This window comes from Epinephelus moara, chromosome 22, assembly GCF_006386435.1.
Source record: "Epinephelus moara isolate mb chromosome 22, YSFRI_EMoa_1.0, whole genome shotgun sequence".
In the NCBI taxonomy this organism is placed as follows: Eukaryota; Metazoa; Chordata; class Actinopteri; order Perciformes; family Serranidae; genus Epinephelus; species Epinephelus moara.
The window spans coordinates 1,772,617-1,786,814 of NC_065527.1; the positions used below are offsets into that span (position 1 = coordinate 1,772,617).

The 14,198-nt window shown below is 45.1% G+C and overlaps 2 long non-coding RNA genes across 2 annotated transcripts in view; one reads left to right on the top strand and one right to left on the bottom strand.

Annotated features, from left to right (window-relative positions):
- The window catches only part of LOC126384510 (uncharacterized), a 250,992-nt gene that overhangs the window by 83,206 nt on the left and 153,588 nt on the right, over window positions 1-14,198 (bottom strand). The window lies entirely within an intron of this gene.
- The window catches only part of LOC126384513 (uncharacterized), a 173,663-nt gene continuing 160,262 nt past the window's right edge, over window positions 798-14,198 (top strand). The window contains exon 1 of the long non-coding RNA XR_007569297.1: window positions 798-1,094. This is a non-coding gene — a long non-coding RNA (uncharacterized LOC126384513). The remainder of the gene's footprint in view (window positions 1,095-14,198) is intronic.

Sequence of the window (14,198 nt, forward strand, 5' to 3'; positions counted from 1 at the left end):
TTAATCACCAGAGGGCTCGGAGTGGGAGGAGAGGGCGAGGGGGATCGGATTGGAATGAGGAGGGGAGGGGCAGGAGACTGATCAATCACAATGATTTACAGGCCTGATCCCAGGATCAGCCTCCCTGGAGGATACCACACACACACACACACACACACACACACACACAGTCACAAGTTAAACACACATGCATGCACATAGACACACAAACATATATCATCAGAAATATGTGCACATACATGCGAAAATACACAAACATGTGCACACAACGTGCCATCAAAGCCCCGCCCACCCGTGGGTGCTGCCTGTCTCCGCCATCCACGCCTGATGAAGGTGTCAGTACGGGAGAAATACACCCAGATACAGGTTAGATAATAACAGCTGAGTACAGATGGATTTACTGCCACGGTTGGCACACACACGCACGCACGCACGCACGCACGCACGCACGCACGCACGCACGCACTGTAATTGTCACCATGTATTCATGTCAGCAACATGTTCTCATCATGGTCACTGCATCTTGTAAGACGGAGAGCAGAGGAGAGAGAGAGCACATTCACTACAGTCAGTGTGTTCACATGACATCAGAGAAAATGGATTTATTGTGTCGGTCCGACTAAAACTGGACTTTAAAATACATGTAAACATGTTAAGGTGGATTTATAGTTATGTGTCAGCTCTATGCAGAGTCTGTGTGGTGGTGTGTCTGTGTCACTCTGCAGTTACACCTCCAGAACACTAGTTTGCGGTGGGGTTTCTGTGAAGTGCTGTAAAGTTTAGTTGATTCAAAACACACAGTAAACACACATTAAACACACATTAAACACACATTAAACACACAGTAAACACACATTAAACACACATTAAACACACATTAAACACACATTAAACACACAGTAAACACACATTAAACACACATTAAACATGGCTTAATAGAGACAGTTTCAAACACAAATCAGCTTCACTATAACTCGCAGCATTCACAGACAAACACTTGTCTTTATCTGGACACATTTTCCCCACAAATACAACATGCTAACGTTATTAGCACAAGCCTATGGCATTTTACATTGTATAAATTAGCCTAGCAGGTAGCAGATTTTCCCTCTACTCATATGAAGCCAGGATAAATCACACACAGTGTGTGGAGGCTTTATTGTCTTCATGATTTATTGTTTCTTATCTGTGAAATTAAAGTAAATTAAAAGTATTTCTGGGGAGGTGCACGTCAGGCTACGGCGTTAATTCAACGCAGAAGTATAAATCCCTCTTTAGTCCAACTGAAATGGTCCTAAAGTGAATTTGTCACAGTGGGACTAACACACCCAGATCATGTGACTCCTGCAGTCAATCAGACCCAAACTGGCCGAGGCGCTCTGAGCATGCTCCACAGTTTCCGCCCCGGGCTTTGCAATAGCATTAAATGTATAAGAGAAGAAGAAGCTGGTAACAACATGGAGAAATCCAGAGCCGTGACTTTTTGGACGGACGAGGACACAGTTCATGATGTGTCAGCTGAGAGAGTTACATTAAATCTCTCATAAACCTATCATAGAGTCAGACATACTTCAGTCTCCCGTGCTTGTATACTGGAGGACAGTAGACCAGTTAAATGTCCTCGTCCAGCAGGGACTGTAGTGTGAAATGTACTGAGTGTTAGATTTAATGAAGCTACGTGCAAACACGTGCACAGATACTCAGAAGAGCAGTGCACAGAAAAAGTCCTGCATCACATCATTTCAGGGAAAGTCAATAGTATTCACGACCTCTACCCCCCCTCCTCTCTGACTCCTCTCTTTAACCCCTCCTCCTCCTCCTCCTCCTCCTCCTCTTCCTCTGTTACAGTATCATCTGCTGATTGCTGGAGAATTATTGCTGTTTCAGAGGGACATCTGTCACGAGCCAGAGCCGACACATGGAGAGCCCCCGAGGTGAAAGGTAGCCACCTGAGTGATCACAGCCCACCATCAGAGCCTCTCCCCTGGGGTCTCATCACCCCACCCACACCACCTCCTCACCCACACCACCTCCTCACCCACACCATGTCTTCACCCTAACCCACCACCATATTTAACCCCCATCTCGATCTACATGTCTTCTCTTTCCCTGCGTTTTCTTCGTCTCTTCACTCCCTTCTTTCTATCATTCTTCAGCATACAATGGGACAAGATTATAGAAACATTTGCATTTCTCCATCTTCATCCCACCCCCACCTTTTACCCCTCACCCCTTCCCCCAAGGTAGGAGCATCACAATAGGGGTAGTGTGTATCATTCAGTGTGTCGCCCCCTCCCCACAGTTAAGATGTAACAAGATGCTCCTCATTGATATCTGCTTCTGATTACATCTGTGTGTGTGTGTGTGTGTGTGTGTGTGTGTGTGTGTGTGTGTGTGTGTGTGTATATAAGGGATGCAATGGTGTGCAGAATACACAGTACATACCACGACACAAACAGTCCGGAGATGGTGGTTTGGTGTGTTTTTGTACAGAAGATAAAGTTTCTTTGTTCCTTTGAAAACCTTTTGCTCATTTACATATGGTCAATAAAAAGGGAACAAAGGAACAAAGACAATATGTCAGCATCACGCTCCTAAACAACTGTTAGCATGTGAGGGAAGTTTTCCTTTTTTTTTTTACTTTACTGGGAAACCAGTGTAATCATCTGATTGGAGATCTGAACTGTATCAGAGTGTCATCAAGACGTTTTATTTGCTTTTACCATGTAGTGTTAAGGTACGGAGAGGTTTGTGGATCAGCTGAAGTATCACAATGTTAAAAAAGACTCTTGTATTTAAATCTGAATCAAGTGATTGAGACAAGTATTATATTCAAAGTAAACTTAAAGGTCCAGTGTGTGAGATTTAGGGGGATTTAGTGCCATCTAGTGGTGAGGATTGCAGATTAAAACCAGCTGAAACTTTCCCAGTTAAAATTCATGTTAACTGTTCAGGGTTTTTACTGGGAGCAGAATTGTCTGCAGAGGTCTCTTCCTCTCAAAAAGAAACAGGCTGAGCACAGCCTCATGCCGAAGTAATCGAAATCCGGCACTTGGGCAGTGACTTGCGGCGTCAGAAACCAACAAAAAAGGCGTCCTTTAACGTCAGCATGATACACAGTTGGTTGTCGGTATAGTTTAATGGGGCCCGGTGGTGTCAGGGGGAAACTTGGCGGGACAAGGACAAAAGTTCAGACAGCAAAAGTCCATCTGGGACAGACGTTGGGGTGGTGGATGGGTCCAACAAACTTTGACCCGAGAGAGTGGTGTTCACGTCCCGTAAGATTGTAAAGCCAAATCCTGTTCTTTTTCCCTAAACCCAACCATGTGCAACTGTTGTTGAAGGAAAGAAACGTCAATTTACAATGCTGTAGCGACGTAGTGCTTTTATTTTGAAAGAGACTGTATGCAAACTGTACATTTCCTGTGAAAACAGAAGTGTATTTTGAAAACAGACAATGCATATAACAGGCTGAAGTTGACACAGCGTCCCAGAACGTCAACAACCAACACACCCAGGGTACGTTGGACGCCATATGTGGACGTGGAAAGTCCATGACCAAACGTGGACATGTGACGAGGTCACCGTGAGAATGTGTTGAAAGACCAGGTGATTTAAACACCGTGAGAATGTGTTGAAAGACCAGGTGATTTAAACTGGCAAAAACTGAATAAAGCAGTTTCACGCTCAGTGTTTGGCACAGAGTCCTGCAGCGGGTCGGTGACAGGTAAAAGTACGCATATATATAAAGTCACGGGTAAAAATGAACTACATGCGGGCAGGCAGCGAGAAAAAACAAAAATCTATGTTTTATTTTTTAGAATAAAACAAAGTGAAAAGATGTGCAGTACATGTGTAATATTTTACAACTAAGTCACAGTGTGCACTTTTTACCTGCCATACAGGCCATCTTCTCAGCTCGCCGCCACACCTACCTGCCAGCCTATCACCTGTCCACACATTTCCCGCATCCAGCCAGTCCACCACACCCACCTCATCAAGCCAACACCTCTCACCTGTGGATCATTACCTTCTGCCACTGTAAAGACAGTCACAGACTCTCCTTGTCAGAGTGTTCTTCGCCATTCCTGTGCAACACTTTCCAGCCTTAATTCCCAGACTGTTACCTTGTTGCTGACCCCACCTGCCCCTCACTCTCCTGTTTCGCCTGCTCCCCAGTAAACCACTCAGCCGTCTGTTCCCGATCAAGAGCTCTGCTTCCGCCTTTCTGGTCACCCATCTCTCCATATTGAGTTTACCTGCTCATCTGCCTGTGGACTTTTGTGCTGTGGATTGCTTCGCCGTGTGGCTGCACATTCCACTCATCATCACCGCTGACGAGTCCCTCTCTGTCTATAATCGGCTTCACACTGGTGTGGCAGCTTCTCCTGTGAGTATTCCTGGTTTTGGACTCCCTGCTCGTCAGACATCGCCTTCTGCCTGCTCCCTCACGTGACTGTTGCACGCAATCGAACTGTTTGCCGACGTGGAGGACTCCAGCCATGAAACTGTGCAGCCCGAGGATGAGGTGGCAGCCTACATGGAGTTCAAGACACCCAAGGAGGATCCTTTGATGGTGGTGGAAGGAGCATGCTAACATGTTTCCTAACCCGGCAGTGATTGAATGTTTTCACCATCCAGCCATCAAGTGCTTGACGTGTATCAAACAAGTCATGAATCAAAGCTTGTGTGTGAACATGAGTGCCTCATAACTAAGTTAGTTAAAGAGTAAGGGAGGCAGAGAGATTCCCAGAATGACTTGCATTCCTTCAGACTGTGACCTTCTGGCTGCGATGTCAGAGGGCCATATGCTCCACACACAATCAGGAGGAGATACACACATTCACACACACACGGTGGCTGCCTTGGTTTGGCTACATTTGAAGAAGAGCTGGAGGAGGTATTGTTCCAGTTAACCATTGTGTCTTCCTCAGCGGGGATGGTGAGAGACAATTGCTGGGTGTCTCTGTGGTTGTGGAGGGGGAGGAGAGGAGTTTGTGAGGAGTGACAGGAGGGAGGAAAGTCTTTGTAGCGAGGTGAGGACCCAATGAATATATGGTCTCCTGCAGCAGATTGTGTGCCGGCGCTGAACGTTCCCAATGTGTCACTTGGAAGACACCTTACGTCAAAGGCTGGACAATGACGAGGAACACCCACAATGCTTCAGGAGCATCACTGACGGTTCAGTTACATTTTAGGCAAAAGTCTCTGTATATTTCAACCTCACAGTGTTCTCTCCTTCTGCACATGACTGTGGGAACTTCATCATTCAGCACTGTTATTGTGTCTGGCAGACATAAGCCATGATCACCTGCCATGACATGAAAAGAAAATTGGATTTTCCTGCTCATTCCACCACACAAGAGACTGGAAAAGTCTATCCCCTCCCATCTCCACCTAATCATTAACATGGAGCCTGATCTTCCTCTATAACAGCGTGTCTCCACTTTTACTTCTCTCTGGGTTGTGTCATCTTCAGAAAAGTACTTCAGTCAGCTCAATCATCAATTCGCACCATGTTCAACCTTTGTGAACTTTGGCACTTTAGCAGCTGGAGGTCATTTTTGTAATAGTTTCCAATGAGAATGAAGCTTTTTGCTCGTGTTTTATCTGCTGCCAGGTTAGGAAACATGTTAGCATGCTCCTTCCACCACCATCAAACCTCCAAAGGATCCTCCTTGGGTGTCTTGAACTCCATGTAGGCTGCCACCTCATCCTCGGGCTGCAAAGTTTCATGGCTGAAGTCCTCCACGTCGGTGACCAACATGACCACGGGGTCAAAGGTTACACTTGTGTCACTGACTTTCAAAATAAAAGCAACTGCAGCTTGATAATAGTGATTTAGATGTTAGAATATAGCCCCTTTCACACTGACAGATTTTCCGCGAATGTTGCGGGCATTTAGACACACAGAGCCGGATTGGTGAGCTGATCCGAGGTGCCCAATTTTCCGCCTCGTAGGGTAGACATATTGGTGGAACCCTTTTAGTTTAAAAAGAACGAGGCGGCCTTCCGCCACAGGAGGAGCTGTTGATGACGGGGACGGTGAAGAACGGGCCGACTTACGAGAGAATCGCCGAAGGACTGACCAGCCGCGGCTTCCCTCCCACGTCACTGTTTACGTCACACGCTGAGCTACACGTTTTGTTACTTGCTCACGCCCCCCATTGCCCCGAAAAAGGCACATTCTGTATAAACGTAAAAGTAGGTAGGCGGCATTTTGCTGCACTCCCCGATTTTGTTTTTATACTGCCAATGCTGAAAAAAGACTGATTGGGCTTTCCTGCAAATTTGCACAGTTCCTGTTTAAAAAGGGCTTATCACACATATACTGCACATCTTTTTATTGCGTTTTATTCTGAAAAATAAAAATAGATTTTTGTTCTCACCTGCTGCCGGCCCACATGTAGTTCATTTTTGTCAATTTATATATATATATATTTTTAACCTGTTACACAGCTTTTTGGAGGTTAATTGTTCAGTCGATCAGATCAGAGCTGATCAGATCAGATTGATGGGTGAGAGGTGATTGTAACTTTTACACCAGGTGCAATGTGCTGTTAACTTTAACTTTTACCATGTCTGCTGCTCCGTCTGTGTCCACAGTTCTCTCTGCACTGCAACAGTGTGAAGCAATGAATACCTGGCTGGTGTATATATTTAATTTTTACACGGCTCTATTAAATGCTGTATTCTGATTGGTCAGTCAAGGCATTCAGTGGTCTGATATTACTGTGTAATGACCGTTGCTAGTACCAACGGTCATTACACAGTTGCTATGTAGCCCAGCGTTGCTAGGGATGCGGTCCTGCAACACTGCAGCTGTCAAACAACTTCCGAGGGAAAAAACAAACATAAGTGGCTGATTTTAACATTTCTTTTAACTTATTTGGAGAGTAGCTACAAGGATTTTGAGGAATGGGATGCCGCTGAAAAATAAGAATACAGACTTTCTCTGCCAAAAACAAAAGAACACGGATTTGAATACACACTCGGCAGTCATGCTTAATGACATTTTACGCAAGTTTTATGTCTCGGTTCAGTCCACTAAGCCTGGGTGAGTACAAAACTTTCACCAAAAGTTGTCGAATCCGGTCGGTTTTAATGCACTTCGCGGAGGCAGACAACATTATTTATTTAACTGATAATTAGCCGTGTAATAAGCGGGATAATGTATAATGAGCCGGTGAATACTGGGAAAATAACTCCCGGCCACAAATAAATGAATGAGTGGGAAGAAGAATGAAGGTCAACGGAGGACCAGCATCTTAGGTAGACTTCTTTAATCAAATTCTAAATCAGCCCTAAACCCTAAACTCGTACTCCTCGGCCTTCAGCTGTCCTCACTGCTCTGTCATTCTGAGGACACACACACACACACACACACACACACACACACTGTCTGCCGACTTCCACCGTGGCAGTGAAAGCGTTAAGCTCTGCAGTTGGGGAGGCTCCCTGCCCCGCCCACTCTCTGTGTATTAGCATATCGGGCGGGAAGCTCTGGCTCTTTGTTGCTGCTGAGCCCAGCCAAAACCCCTCCCACAAAACACCGCACTGGCGGGAAAAAGCCGGCTCCAGCTTAAGCTACTGACAATGGAGAAACACACACACACACACACACACACACACACACACACACCCTCTTTGTCTTACAGTACACTGCAGAGTGTACACTGCTCCCTGTGCACACATATGCAATAAAATGAACACACATACATGCTTACACACACACACACACATATTACAGCAGTCAGTCGGGCTGTATTGTTGGTCGTTTATGGGCTGGCACACCCGTTTCCTGCCTGAGAGCAAAGGTGAAAACAAGTGAACACAGATAAACAAGAAAATAACAGGAGAACCACACACACACACACACACACCCACACACACTCACACACAAACCCAGAGTGTGAGAGGAGTGAGACAATGACATTTATGTGGCCCACCAGACACAATACATCAAGAGTAAGCAGCTTTGTCTAAAATAAGCACAATACGTGACGATACAGTATGTACTCTGTGTGTGTGTGTGTGTGTGTGTGTGTGTGTGTGTGTGTGTGTGTGTGTGTGCCCTCCTGAGTGTTGCCCTGGGAAAAGAGTTCACTGGGTTGCTGGAAAAACAGGAAGGCATGTCAGGCTCTGGATTGGGAAGGGTAGAAGAAGAAGAAGGGAAAAAGTACCGAGCAGCCCCCGCATTACATAACTGGGCAGGAAATATGCAGCAGGGAGAGACGGAGAGACAGACAGAGAGAGAGACAGAGAGAGAGACAGAGAGAGACAGAGAGAGAGACAGACAGACTATATGAAGCCATGCACACACTGCACCTATGACTCTCTCCTCGGAGGCTTTTCACATCTGATCACATCTCTTCCTCTTTTCGTCCTTCTGTTGCTTTTTCGTATACGGCGGCCACTTCAGGAGCCAGACGGCGTGACAAAAAAAGAGAGAGGAAGCTGCATGAACTCACTGAACCTCGGTTGTCCCTATAGTCACACACACACACACACACTCCCACACACACACACACACACACAACACACACACACACACACACACGCATCAATAAATGATGGTCTGCACTTGGCTCTGGATGCATACTGTACATCAGATCGCTGCCTTGAAACATAAAATATCGTCTCTCTGCTGGATCAGGCTGCGACACACTCATCTCTCATTGTGCAGCTCTGCCCCAGTGTGTGTGTGTGTGTGTGTGTGTGTGTGTGTGTGTGTGTGTGTGTGTGTGTGTAAGCCACAGTGCATACAGATACACACAGCTATTACAGTTATGCTGAGAGAACTTCAAACACTAGCACGAGAGCAGATACAGTGGTTATGGTGTATGTGTTTCTGATTATACTGCTAATGTGAAACTTGAAACAAAAGCAGACCCCTTTCATGTGCGCGCACACACACACCCCCACACACACACACACACACACACAGAAAACACAATGCTCTTTTATCTGACAGAGTCACACCTTACAGTGTTGTGTTTCTCACTTGGTTACGCAACACACAAGTTCTGAATTGTCTTTGTCCTCTTCCTGATCGACAGCAAAACACTGACCCTGAACACAGGAAGCTCACACACACACACACACACACACACACACACACACACACACCCACACACCCACACACACATTCTTGTACTTTTATCCTCATGCCGACCCTAATTGACATGTTACATATTTATTTTACCATCGATTTTTCCCCCAAATTTTTGCAATAATTTTTGGAGATTTTGTCAATTTTCAAACAAAAAATGCCGTTCAAATTTTGGTGATTTTCCAAAGTTGGAGACAAATTTTGGCTTTTTTAAATTATTCTTCTTTTAAAGAAAACATGCCTTTCAAATGTTGGTGATACACACAATTTTAGTTTTGGAGATACATTTTGGCAGTTGTTAAAGAAAAGAAACCTTCCAAACTGGCTTTTTTTTTTTCCTTTAAAAAATTTTTTACAGCCTTTTTTTTTTTTTTTTAAACGAAACACTTTAGTGAAAAAAAAAACCACATAACAAATTCTGAGCTTGAAACTAATATTTCATCAAAATCACTTTATTTTATGCCTCATTCAAAATTCAAAAATTTGGTCGAAAATAAACTGTTAGCACGAACTAACCAGCACGCACGACAAAAGTAAAAAACAGAGTTGTTTTTTTTAAAAAACTTAGTTGTAAAAAGTTTTATGGTGGAGGGAGGGAGGCAAGTCAAATCATTTTTAAGCACTGTGGAGGGACCTTTTATTTATTTATTTCAATTTTTTTAGCATAGGGGACGGGTAAACAAATTTAAATGGCTGTACTTTGTTTTTATTTCACTGCTGAGTTTGAAAGAAAACATACGGGCAAGTTTTCTTTAAAAATCACCAAAATTACACCATTTCACACAGAAACAGTAAAAACAGTAATTATTGTTGGATTTTCATATTTCCGACAGTCCTTGGACACATCATGTGCAACAAACACTTTCTTTAGAAAAAATAAACATAACCAAATCTGAGCTTGAAATAATGGCATTTCATCAACACCACTCTCTAATTTTAACAATAATTTTTGGAGATACATTTTGTAGAATTGAATTGAAGAAAACATCCTGTTCAAATTTTGGTGATTTTCCAAATTCTAGCGATATTTTTTGGAGACAAAAAAGAAAACATCTCTTCCCAACCCACACATTTTTTTCTTAAAAAACTTAAAATAGTGATATTTCATTAAAATCACTTTTTCTATGTCTCATTGAAATTTGGCCAAAAATAAACCGTTAGTCTGAACTCACCAGCGTGAGCGACAAGAGTGAAAAACTGAGGCTTTTTTAGTTTTAGTTTTAAAAGTCTAATAACTGATTTACGATGGAGGGAGGGTCATACTTTCATCCAGTCACTCGGGGAGGGTCACACTGCAGCCACCCCCTCCTCTGATAAGTAAAGAACAGTCCCTAACCTTAACCATCACAACTAAATGCCTGACCCCAACCCTTACCTTAACCTAAATCTTAACCTTTTTTCAACCTGAACCCTGAAACCAGGTCTTAACCCTCAAACAGACCTATGGAAAAAAACGTCCTCACTTTTCAAAAATGTCCTCACTCTGTTAATTATATTTTGGTCCTCACTATGTATCATGTACCAGTACAAACCCACACACAATCAATCAATGGGGAAATAATGTACGAGAGCCCTCTGTATTCTCTGCACTCAAGATAAAGCTCAAACAAACCACAGCTGGCAGCCTGATCGTGAACCTTGTGCTGCTCTTCACTGAGCTGCTTACAGAGACAAAAAATTTACACATTCCTAACTGAGTCCTTCACGTTCCCCGTCCTCAGATTGTAGGGCTGTGTGGTGTCTAGTGTTCTGCCGCTGCCAAACATTTGTCCTTCTGTATTATCTACAAACATTATTTCTCATAAATAACAGCTCCAGTCCGGTCAACAGGGTCTTGGACCACAGCTGCTGCTCTATCTGATTAGCTGCCTGCGTGTGTGGAGGTGCGCGTGAGTGTGTTTTCGTCTCGCCAGGGCCAGATGGCAGAGAATGTTTAGTCAAATGGGATTAGAGATTAGGATTAAGTGGACTTCAAATTACCTAGACGCACAGTCACTGGATGACACACTACTACAGCAGAGCTCTGCAAGTTCAACAGCACGGACCGTGATTAGCATCAGCAGCATACAAACAAACAAGAAGTCCCCAAAACTGAGTTTGAAATACGCCTGAGTTTGGCCGGTATCACCTGAAGTTGTCCAGCAGATTAAAATACAGCCAACCTGTCCAGTGGGAAATATACCAAATAAATAAATAAATGTATTAATGGCAAATTAAACAGCCTAATATTTTGTAACCTATGACATATGTTGCCAAGACAACTTAAATATAAAAAAGACCAGATTTTAGGAGTTTATTACAGACAGATCTATTTATCCACTGAAGCCGAACACAGTGCGTCCCTGCCTCTTCAGAGTGTTTGCCACATCCACTGCAATCGCGGTCTTCCTGAGCCACACTGGCTGTGTGAGCAGCGCGCGTGTTGTGGAAACTCATGTAGTTTTATTTTGGTTCCCTGTGTTAACAGGTTAAAGCAGCCACACTGGCTGTGTGAGCAGCACTGATCAGGCAAATAGGATCCTATTTTTCTCCATGTGATGTGCACAGTTCAGCAAAAGTAGACAGTGACAATGTTTTTTTGATAATCGTATTGACATTAAAGCGCCTTTCACCAGTTTGAAATAAAGGTCCTCTGACAATGTCTCTGTGTTAATACAAGGTTTTATTTTGTGAAATATGTGCATGACTGTGTTGTTGACCATGTGGCCTCTTGCACGGTGCAATAAATGAGTGAGGTTCCAGCTTTTAATTGTGGAAATACAGTAGTAGTGAAATACAGCAGACAGCTCTGCAGCAGCACCGCAGTCTGTGTGAACACTGCACGTGTGTAAGCCTGTGCTCACGTAGGCAGTGTGGCATTAATAAGCAGGCTTGGTCTTAAGGCCCTGACACACCAAGCCAATGGTCGGCCGTCGACCAAAGTCGGGCCGTCGGTGAGCGTCTGTTGCCCTAGTTTTTGTAGTGTGTCCCGCACCGTCGGCACTTCGGCGTCGGCGGCTTTTCGGCCGATTGAGCATGTTGAATCGGTGGCGGAGCTTGTCGGTGAGAGAGATTACTCTGATTGGCTGTTCAGGTTTTATTTCCTCGCCCCTGTAGCGAGTGAATCTGCCTGTAGTGAAACCGGGGCTAACCGGTGCTTCCTCCTCAGGCTCCACTTCACTCAGCTGCCCCACAGACCCGCTGCTTCTTCACACTTTAACCTGAATAACAAACCGGAGCTAGCTGGGAGCGGCTAGCGGAGCGTTAGCCGCAGCATGACCGGAGGGAAGCACAGCCAGTTAGCCTCCGCTAGTCTCTGAGCTAGCCCCGGCTCTCCGTTTGGATCCAACCGGAGCACCGAGCCCTGGTTTGTTATTCAGGTTAAAGTGGGAAGAAGCAGCGGGTTTATCGGGCAGCTGAGTGAAGTGGAGCCTGCGGAGGAAACACCGGGACCGTCTGGATGTAATAGTCCGTGGAGGTGCTGCGGTGCTCGGCTGCACAGATAGGAAACCCCTCGGCTGACAGGATGTACCACTCTCTCACTCCGCTCTCTCTCACGCAGGCGCAGAACGTACGTGCTACTTGGCCATCGGATGTAGTCTGTGTAGTGTGTTCAAATGCAACTGACACAGGGCGACGTGAGGCGACGTGAGGCGACGTGAGGCGACGTGAGGCGATGTAGACAACGCAACAGTTGGCTTTCGTCGCTGCTAGTTCTTTGATGGACAACGCAACAGTTGGCTTTCGTCGCTGCTAGTTCTTTGATGTCGGTTTGGTGTGTCCGCACCTTAAGAGGACTGTCTGAACAGACCGAGGGTCTAGGTACCATGTCTGAAGGGTTACTGTTGGTTCCAAAGGTGCTGGACTGAAAGGGTTTGGTGGAGACGGGGATAAAATGAGTGAACCACAGTGACCCTGTTGACAGTTGTTAAGGCGCATCATGAACAGGATTCCAAAACAGACACTCTGATTTCACATTTGAAAAGCAAAAACAATTTTTCTCGATAAATGACTGAAACAATTCATTGATTATCAACATCATCTACTTTCCTGCCGACTGATCTTTTCAGCACTAAACTACACACACACACCATCATCACATATCCTTCATCATACAGACGAGGTGACGAGTCAATGTCAGAGTGATGTGTAGAAAACTGACGTCTGGTGTAAAGTATGAATTAGCAGCACACAGTGGATGCAGTATGTGCAGGACAGCCATCACCAGAGGCCAAAACTCCACAGCAAACAGGCCAGACGCAGACAACAAGCATCTATAGACTGCAGCATGTGTTACATAAGTGAGCCTGCAGTTCCCCCACGGTGGGCCTCATGTATAGGACAGTGTGTGCTCTGTGAACACACACAGCTACTGAGCCGCTATAGGGAGGACCGGACTGAGAGGGAGAGACAGAAAGGGAACGCTGCAACTGGGTGAATTACCGTGCGGCAGGCTGACTGATGCTGCTATACATACTACACACACACACACACACAAACACACACAGGATTGCTCTAAGCTCGCTGGAGTAGCAGCAATCATCAAATCAAACACTCATGAAAGCAGAAAACTCCACTTTTAGAACACTTGTATGTGTGTGTGTGTGTGTGTGTGTGTGTGCGTGTGTGTGTGTGTGTGGGAGGCCAGCGCTGCCGGTTTCCCATTTCAAAGCCGGTCTGGTGTGTTGATTCTTTGTGCGCGCTGTCTGCAGCTAATGAGTTCACTCAGTACATGTGTGTGTGTCCGTGGATGATCCACTGGATCGCGGTGTGTAAATCACTAATTAGCCTTGTGACCGTGCCCTAGTTCTCCACTTCTGTGAGTGCGTGTAGGCAGAGCTCAAGAGGCCTTATGTCACTGAGTTGCACAAGCTTTCTTCTTTAAATGTGGAGTGATTCAGCAGTGCCTGGAGGTGCCAGGCCGGCCTCGCCGAGCCACTCCAGATAAGAACATAACACACAGAGAGTTGCTCCGGAAAATGTGAGGCTTTTAAACATGTATCAGATGACTGGTGATAACAACTCCTCTCATTCAAAGATCTCTCTTTGTTTCTGTTGTTGTAATTAGAGAGCTGATGGAGATGGAGAGCGGAAAAGAAAACAGCTG